This window comes from Dendrobates tinctorius, unplaced genomic scaffold, assembly GCF_039654945.1.
Source record: "Dendrobates tinctorius isolate UK_male_01 unplaced genomic scaffold, ASM3965494v1 ptg000071l, whole genome shotgun sequence".
NCBI lineage: Eukaryota > Metazoa > Chordata > Amphibia > Anura > Dendrobatidae > Dendrobates > Dendrobates tinctorius.
The window spans coordinates 8,908,021-8,917,725 of NW_027361739.1; the positions used below are offsets into that span (position 1 = coordinate 8,908,021).

The 9,705-nt window shown below is 43.7% G+C and overlaps 1 long non-coding RNA gene across 1 annotated transcript; it reads left to right on the forward strand.

The window, feature by feature from the left end:
- Window positions 1-2,505: 2,505 nt before the first annotated feature.
- LOC141096116 (uncharacterized) lies at window positions 2,506-6,764 on the forward strand. Its single transcript, XR_012233587.1, has 3 exons — window positions 2,506-2,569; window positions 2,857-2,936; window positions 6,585-6,764. It is a non-coding gene; the product is annotated as an uncharacterized lncRNA (long non-coding RNA).
- Window positions 6,765-9,705: the final 2,941 nt, after the last annotated feature.

Below are 9,705 nucleotides of genomic sequence, written 5' to 3' on the forward strand. Positions count from 1 at the left end.
TTTTCTGTAGCTTGTATGGTAGTGGTTTCCCGGGTGCAGTCCAATTAAGCCACAGGCTCCACTCCTGGTGGTGCCCTTTTCGACATTCCTTTAAGGTTCAGTTTTGCAATCATACTGACCCCGGAAACCAAAAACTTTGCCTTCAGGGACGCTGTTTGGAGGTTCGAGGGAATAACGCCACCCAATCAGCAGTCGGCATATGGGTCGCCCTCCCAGGGCTGTGGAGTACTCGGTACCGGGCCTTCAGTGGGATGTGTCACAGCAGCGTTGACCCGGACGGTGGCCCTGGGCGCCCATGTAAATGGCGTGGTATAATGGTAAAGAGTTTATATAGATAGTTTGACGCCACCTGTGGTGTTCGGCAACATAGATATTTGGCCGACGCTGCATGCAGATCCTCTGGGACTGATGGTGTTGTGCAGCAAAGATGGTGAAGCTCCCCACAGGTGGAGCTGGAGTCCCAGGGAAGTGTAGATGTAGTGATGGGGGAAAGGCACAGGAGGTGTAGGTGCTGGTACCCAGATGTAGCGGTGCTGGAATAACTGTAGGACACCAGAGCGTGCAGTTCCAAAGCTTTACTCACAGTCTGCAGGTTACACAGATGCCTGCCTCCGTGCTGTGTCCTCCGGGTTAGGACCTCTGCCAACCTCCAGGACCAGAATGGAAAGCTCCCTTCCAACACTCCGCCAACATGTACCTTCCTGAACGTCTCCTTTCTAGCGCTTGTGGGGGAAGCACTCACAGGACCGTGGTTCACTGAAACGCCTCCTGTCTAACAGATGTTCCTCAGACTTTACTTGTATGGCAGACAGCTGTAGCCTTTTCCTTCTGCCTCGCACACGTTGATGCTGGGGCCTCCGAGCCTTAGTTGGGTGCAGAGCATTTATACCTGCTACTTCCCCCGGTTTCTGCTGCAGGAACGTCAGTGTCCCTACAAACTCGGAGACCGGAATCCGGACCATGCGCTCCAGCTAGGAGTGAGCCTTAACTCTGCTCATCCTCCAGCTCCACTTCTGATGTCCACACACTTCCCCTTCCCTGCACAGAGTGCCCTAACTTACCTCCTCCCGACCACAGAGAGCAGCTCCTCAGCAGTCAGGTTCAGAGGTCTCCCTGCTGGCCTGGAGTGGGAAATGTGTTGTGTGTTGGTTTCACTGCTAGAGAGATCCTTCGTTGCTCCCAAGCTTGACAACACACTCCCTAGGAGGAAGGCAATGCCACAGTGGCGACCGTACTCTTGGGGACGCCACAAGTGCACTGAGGCCCAGCAACTGCTGGATGATGCTGCTGGTACATTGACCCAGACCACTACATTCCCCTCGCACTCTACACAGCCAGAATCTGACCCATAGGAAACTCAGGTTCCCCTTCCCGCATACTATACCACCTTACACGGTGACAAAGAGGAAGGTGCAGATGAAAGTGCAGTTCCTTGAGCAGGTGGGGGGCATACTCATGGGCGATGGCATTGGCACAGGGCACCGCATAGTACGCAAAAGTGTTTCTGCCGGTGGGAGGGCCTAAACAGCCAAGTGCAGTGAGATGAAAGATGGGGACGACAAGGAGTTCAGAGTAGTGCAGGGATTCCCTAGCAAGGAGACTTATGTAATTGTTTTCAATATTGGGACAGCAATTTTTGGGGAGCACTATACTCTGGTGAATGATATATGGGGCCCACCATACACTGGAACATTCCAAAGGTGGACATCAGACACTGGAGCAGCATTTACAGGGCCCATTATACAATAGAGCAGTAGAAATGGGGCCCATTATATATGGAGCATTATTTGGGTCCATAAGACAGTGGAGCTTCATCCATATATACTGTATTTCGTATTAAGGCCTTAATATCAACCAATACCTTACATATATTGATATGTTTTTTGTGCACTTTTTATATTTCTTTCAGGGTGCAGTTGGGCCCAAATGGTTCTGCAAACTTGTGGCCTCTGTTCACACGGGATGCATTCTAGTTGGCACTGGGCAGCCCCCCTATGTGGTGTTACTGAGAGGTTGTGAGCCAGAAGCCCTGCATTCCCTGTGTGAACACTGCCACATGCCAATTCTTCTGCACTGGTGTACCACACGGCCAATCCCTGACTGTAGGCTGGCTGTTTCATTTGGTATTTATGCACCTGTGCAGCTGCCATTTTACTTGGCTCCGCTGCACCTTGTATTAGTGCAGATGCATTTAGGCCGGTCTGGTTTGTATCTTTTTCAAACAGGAAGAGGAAACAATAATATAACATATTAACATAATTACAGATTAATTCAAGGAAATCATAGTTTTTGTATTGTGGCAGGGCTGAGGGTCGTGTAATCGATGGGAGATATGTGTCTCATAAATGGCTTGTCTCCATAATGTAAGGCATAATAAATATTGCTGTATTATTATTGTATGAAGGACCTGTGGTGAGGTCATGTGACCAGTCAGTTGCTGGGCTTGTGGGTGTGGCTACACCCTTATAATGTGGCCTGCTCCTGAACCAGGCAGCTGTATGTGAGGGGTTATACACCTCCTGTGTGCGCTGAGGCTCGCGGACTGAGCCTGAAGGAAAGGACAGATGAGGTTATTTTGTCTCCTGAACTGATGGCTGTTTATTTTGGTGACGTGCTGTTTGGTTTATGACGTAATAAACCGCATGAACTTTAGGAGAACCTGCCTCCTGACTGTCTCCCATCACACCTAAGCGAGTAGAATCCCTACAGTATATATAGATATCAATTAATCAAAAACAATAATTAAGCAACAGGAATTGATATTAACTAGCCTTTGAGTAGACGCATTATCCATCCATCTAATGCATAACGTTTCTTATTCTGCTTTTTAATTATGATTATTCTCTCTTCATACAGAATACCAACGTATGCATTCTTCTGGTTTCCTGTGAGCAGTGCATTGTGGAAACTCAGCTGGTAAAGTGAATTGTCAGCAGGTTTGTGCTATGTAATCTGAGGGTAACATGAGATTGGGGATGGGACCCTGATTTCAGCGATGTGTCACTTATTAGGCAGCAGCAGCATCTAACGGTAAAATGTTATCCAACCAAGGGGTATTCTTATAAGGTACTCAGTGTGACAGCAGGATCAGTGTTTTGGGCTTATGGTCCCTAGCATAAAGAAATGCAGATTTGGTACTAAGGCCGGGGTCACACTAGCGATTAAATCGGACGAATGCAATGCGATAAAAAATCGCATTGCATTCGTCCCAATGTTATTCTATGGGGCAGCTCACATCATGCGATTTTTTTTATCGGATCCGATCCTCGGACCGAGACAATCGCAGCATGCTGCGATTGTCACCGATTTTCGGATCGGATTCGACAATGCAAGTCTATGGGGGCGAGAAAAAATTGGATTGCAAACGGACACGATGTGTGAGTTGCGGTAAAATCGCACCAAAAGCCGGCAATTTTTTTTTCAAATACAGTAAAATCACAGTGACCGGTTAAATAAAGAAACAAATTAATAGATCTAGACACACAAATATATATATATATTTTATACATGTCATAGAGACACATTTATATATATATTTCTAAATCATACAGTTCACCATTGCAGAATAGCCGCTGAAACAATTGCCGGCTTTTGTATAATCTTTCTCCTGCCCGACATGAAATGACACATGCTTTACATATAGTTAACCATTTCATTTCATGTTTTTTTGTTATGTCTATCACTACTAATTATATGAGGGTTTGTGGGTAAAATTTTGGAGCTGTAGGGGTTCATTTAAGGGGTTAATTCGTTGTATTAAATTGCTGGGACTCCGGCTGACGTCACTGAGGCTGCAGGGAGTCCCCGCAATTTAATACAACGAATTAACCCCTTAAATGAACCCCTACAGCTCCAAAATTTTACCCACAAACCCTCATATAATTAGTAGTGATAGATATTACAAAAAAAACATGAATTGAAATGGTTAACTATATGTAAACCATGTGTCATTTCATGTCGGGCAGGAGAAAGATTATACAAAAGCCAGCAATTGTTTCAGCGGCTATTCTGCAATGAAGAACTGTATGATTTAGAAATATATATATAAATGTGTCTCTATGACATGTATAAAATATATATAAATATATAGATAAATATATATATGTATTTAATGTGTCTAGATCTATTAATTCGTTTGTGTGCGGAAACCTGTCATTGGGCTCCATTATATGTCCATTTAGCTATCCTGCGAGAAAATCTCGCCAGACGGATGTCAAAAGGATCCTTACATGCGATTAAAATCGCATCGATGAAGAAAAATGGCATAAAAAACGGATCACTGGTTAAGATACCTTTGTGCGATTTCGGACCGTTAAAATCGTACCGTTTTATTAATATCGGGTCTTAAAAGCATTAAGTACCAAAGTCTTCCATCATAAGTGCCAAGTAAGTGGTCTCTGCGTGACGGATTTATTGCCCTAATCGGGCTCCCGGTAGACAGATTTTGGTGGTGGTTTCTGACAGATATAATTCATCTTGCCAGAATAAATATTGCAGACATTTCCTTTCATTTTAGTTGCTAAACAAATGAATTAGAATAAAACTGTACAGTAGAATCTATTTTTTTACGAGGATTCATAAATCCATAACTTGAAAAACTATTTTTTCCATTTTCAAATTTCTAGGGAATATTTTACCCATTTCAAAATTACCTGCGTGTAAACTGTCTGTACGAAACGAGGAATTCGGCAAATTAGCCGAAGCATGAACACAAATTAGCCAGGAGAGCTCCATGCACTCGAGTCGAGTGGTTATTTCGGCCTCTCTTGTGCTCTTGTAAGTGCTATAAATATTTTCTACACCACCGTGATGATTAGGTCCTAACTTACCCTCACCAGCTAATAGATCCAAGTGGCTGTCGCTGCTTAAAACTAGTTGTCATTCCACATGCAAGTCTCCAGTGAGATAACAATTATAACATTTATGTGCAGATTTATCTTAATTTAGGGGAAGAAAAAGCATTAGTACATCATCCGCCAGTCAGCAGATGGCAGGTACTGTTTTATCACGTGCCCTCGATGTATTTCAGACTTGGCCAAGTAGGCAATAGTCACACATAGCTGTGACTTGTCCATCTGGATTTCCAGATAAAGGATCATTAGAATTTTACAGAAGGAGCAAAGTAGATGACATTTTAATGAATGTCATTGACACATTGCAAGTGAGTATTTCTCCCAGAAAATGATGCCCATTACCTATGTTTTGTTATACACGTGTTCATTTCCTTTGTGTGTATTGGAACAACATAAAAAACAGAGGAAAAGGGGCCAATTTGACATCATTTCACACAAAAACCCCAAAATGGGCCATATATATATATATATATATATATACACATACACACTATGATATCAAGATACCCAGAGCCCCATAATATTATGTCTGACATCCAAAAATCCCTTTGTGATCACTACCATTGGCATCCCGTCCCCATCCCCTACTTCCCTCTTATTAGGATAAAGATGTCCATAGTGCCCTTGGTACAATGGCAATCAATGGCCTCCTCATTATAACAGGCCCACTGAACGGGCCTATTAAAGGGAACCTTTCCACCTCCAGATATGACTATTAGGCAGGAGTCAGACCCAACGTATAAAAATACGGACCTTGTTTTATGCCACTGTGGACATCAATTAATTCTTACAGGTATGTAATGTAGAGGTTAAAGGGAATCTGTCACCCTTTTTAGTGATATCATGTAAAGATATCACCCAATTGTGCTTCCCATAAGGATTCTATTAGGATTTTTTATTCCTCCAGACCCTGCACCTTTGATGCATAAATACCTTTGTTATGTTGGTGGAGATGTATGCAAATCGCCACGGTCTGGTCCTATGGGCGTGGCTTAGTTGCCCCCCCCCCTCGGCTTGCTGAACGTAATCTTCATCTGTGAATATCACAGATAACGTTGTTTTCCATGCTTGCGCATTGAAAAGGCCTCCGGCGCCTGCGCAGTATGATTTGCCCAACTGGGGGCGAAGCATACAATCGCTACTGCGCATGCGCCGGTATTTTTTAGGGCGGTCTATGCCCCGGAAGTGTGTCCTGCATGTGAAGACTTCCGGGGCATAGACCGTGCTGAAAAATGCCGGCGCATGCGCAGTAGCGATTGTATGCTTCGCCCACAGTTGGGCAAAGCATACTGCGCAGGCGCCGGAGGCCTTTACAATGCGCAAGCGCGAAAAACAACGTTATCTGTGATATTCACAGATGAAGATTACATTCAGCAAGCCGAGGAGGGGGGGGAAGAAGGTGCCTAAGCCATGCCCATCGGAGCGGACTGCGGCGATTTGCATACATCTCCACCAAGATAGCAAAGGTATTTATGCATCAAAGGTGCAGGGTCAGGGGGAATAAAAAATCCTAATAGAATCCTTATGGGATGTACAATTGGGTGATATCTTTACATGATATCACTAAAAAGGGGTGACAGATTCCCTTTATGTAATAGTCTATGAAATTCATGACAATGTGCAGTGTTGCTACCTTTCTATATATCACATACTGATAATAAATACAGAAATACACGAGATACAGGCTGATGATGTTCAATAATTAATCATTTTATTTTTTTCTCCTATCAGTATGTTTTGAGTTGTGGGAGGAAACCGGAGTACCCGGAGAAAACCCACACAGACACGGGGAGAACATACAAACTCTGTGCAGATGGTGACCCAGATTTACACCCAGGACCACCTTGCTGCTCGCCAACAGCGCTAATCACTGCGCCACCGTGCCGTCCTGTAGTATGATGGTCCTACATCTCCAAGCAGCCAGATGAGGTATGGGGCAGCAATAGAGAATGCAGGAGATTATGGTCTCTGATATGTAAGAGAGTAGATGGAAGAACTCAGGGGTGGGATCCCAACAGACCACATCTGTTTCTTCAGACCACACCCAGGTCCACGCCTCCCTGACCCAGTAGTCAGGTATTGGGGGAGGGGACTACGTTGTATTTCCATTGTTGTTATTGCTGCGGCTTGTAATGCTCTTCCACCTCTTGCTCATGTAGGAGAAGTCACGGAACAGCCGCTGGTCCTCCGGGGTTATAGGTGGTTTCCGAGCTTCAGTGCCAGACATCACTTGGCGCAATTCAAATTGTTTGCTGGTTTCCAAACATGGGATCTATAATAGACAAATCAGTCTGGTTAATTCATTATGTATTTTATTATATCTGTCACCTTTACAGATTGTGGATGAGCCGTGGTAACCATGTGCAGATTACCGCTAATCTCCATGATGCATTGTTACCTGCAGCTTGAGAACAAATCAACTACTGGTGCTGCCTGGCAATCTGTGATATCCACATCTGTTACAACTGCACCATAAAGCTGTGTTGACACATTGCAAACACATCGGGTGCTTTTGATGCTGTATCATACTTTTGTTGTGTTTTTTCCCTAAAAATGGCAAGAGATTATGGCTCTTTTGCAAAAAAAAAGCACAGTGTGAACGCAGCCTAACTTATCCAAGTTATTCACTAAGTGGCCTTCTGAAGAATCGGGGACAATAATTACACATTTGAGCAATATGTAAAATCCTGTCCATCCTGTCCCATACTGTAATTCCACCCATTTACCAGCAGGGGAGGATAAAAACATTCTGGCCTACACTAGGTAGGATTGTTACTCATTATTTGAGTATTTCTTACACATATTATCACATTACACAGACGAGGAGCTGACATTATAATAAAATAACGCTGTGTACTTACAGGTCTCATTGTAAATGGTGGACGTGACCTTCCCGCCTCTAATTCCTCCCAGTTTATGGGCCAGAAGAATGGATGTCCTTTTAGATTTCTGCAAAGATCCTGCCTCTTCTTTGGTGATTTACACAAGAGCTGCAAATATATAAAAAACATTATTATATCACAAGTAATAATATAAAAAGTCTCAGAAAAAAACAGCAGTTACAGAATTGTTTTCCCATTTTCTTATAGAAATATGAATTTATTAAAACAACCATTGCAAGAAACAAATACGATAGGACAGGATAGGATAATAGAGGACAGGATAGGATAGGACAGTACAGAATGGGACAGGATAGGATAGGACAGTACAGGATAGGATAGTACAGAATAGGACAGGATAGGATAGGACAATACAGGATAGGATAGGACAGTACAGGATAGGTCAGTACAGGATAGGACAGTACAGCATAGGATAGTACAGAATAGGACAGGATAGGATAGGACAATACAGGATAGGACAGTACAGGATAGGACAAGATAGGACAGAACAGAATGGGACAAGATAGGATAGGACAGTACAGGATAGGACAAGATAGGACAGTACAGAATGGGACAGGATAGGATAGGACAGTACAGGATAGGACAAGATAGGACAGTACAGAATGGGACAGAATAGGATAGGACAGTACAGGATAGGATAGTACAGAATAGGATAGGATAGGACAATACAGGATAGGATAGGACAGTACAGGATAGGACAGGATAGGATAGGACAGTACAGGATAGGACAGTACAGGATAGGATAGTGCAGAATAGGACAGGATAGGATAGGACAATACATGATAGGGCAGTACAGGATAGGACAGTACGGGATAGGACATTGTACAGGCTAGGAAAGTACAGGATAGGACAGTACAGGATAGGATAGGACAGTACAGGATAGGATAGGACAGTACAGGACAGGATAGGACAATACAGGATAGGATAGTACAGGATAGGACAGTACAGGATAGGATACAATAGGACAGTACAGGATAGGATAATACAGGATAGACTAGTACAGGATAGGCCATCAGAACTCGATCAGTCAGGGGCCGATACACAATAATCCTGATGATTAGCTGTGTGAAGAGGTTTTGGTGAGATCCGCAGTCTCTTTATTGTATATATTGGCCTGTCGATAAGAACACTGTACATATAGGAGAGGCTGTCCTGGGGCTCCAGCATTGTCCCACTTCCTTCTATTGGATAAAGCTGAAATACCCAACACAGTGGTGATGAAATGTATGGTATATTATCAAAACTCATGACTGGGCTATCCTTCCTATGTCTCCAGGTATAAGTGTCTATTTACTCACTCTCGCTATGACATCCTTGATCTGAGAATCTATGGTGCATGGATAGTTAGGTTTATCATGTGCCACTGAACGGGCAATCCTTCGAAAACAAGGACCATCGTAAAACGGGTGAGATCCTGTGGCCATTTGGAAGATTATGACTCCAAAAGCGAACAGGTCGACCGTGTAATTAAAGGGCTTTCGATGGATCATCTGTGGAAACATAAGATTAGGAGAGTAAGTTAGTACATTGTGCATCCTGGGAGAGAGAAAACAACAGTGGTCTATGTTTACTGGTAGTGTTTTTCCATACCTAAGCCCCCATTCTTATTACATGTCGGCCAAAAGATCATTTGGTTGATAGCTACCTCTGCCATTAACAGGAACTCACGGTTCAGCCAAGAACCCAATGTTCTCTATTAGGCCGGAGTCAGACTTGCCGTATGAAAAATCGGACCGATTCTGTCGGCTGAGAATCGCACAAATGTTCTCCGTATGGTGATCCGTGTGGAATCCATTTGCAGTGCGATGATGCAATTTCCTCGCATCTAAGTATCCGTGTGACATCCGTATGGCTACATTTCTCACTAATTTCCCCATTGCATTAAATGGGCTGAAATGAGGAAAATGTGTGCGTATTTCTCGCAGGCTACACTAATGGTCCTGGCTACACTG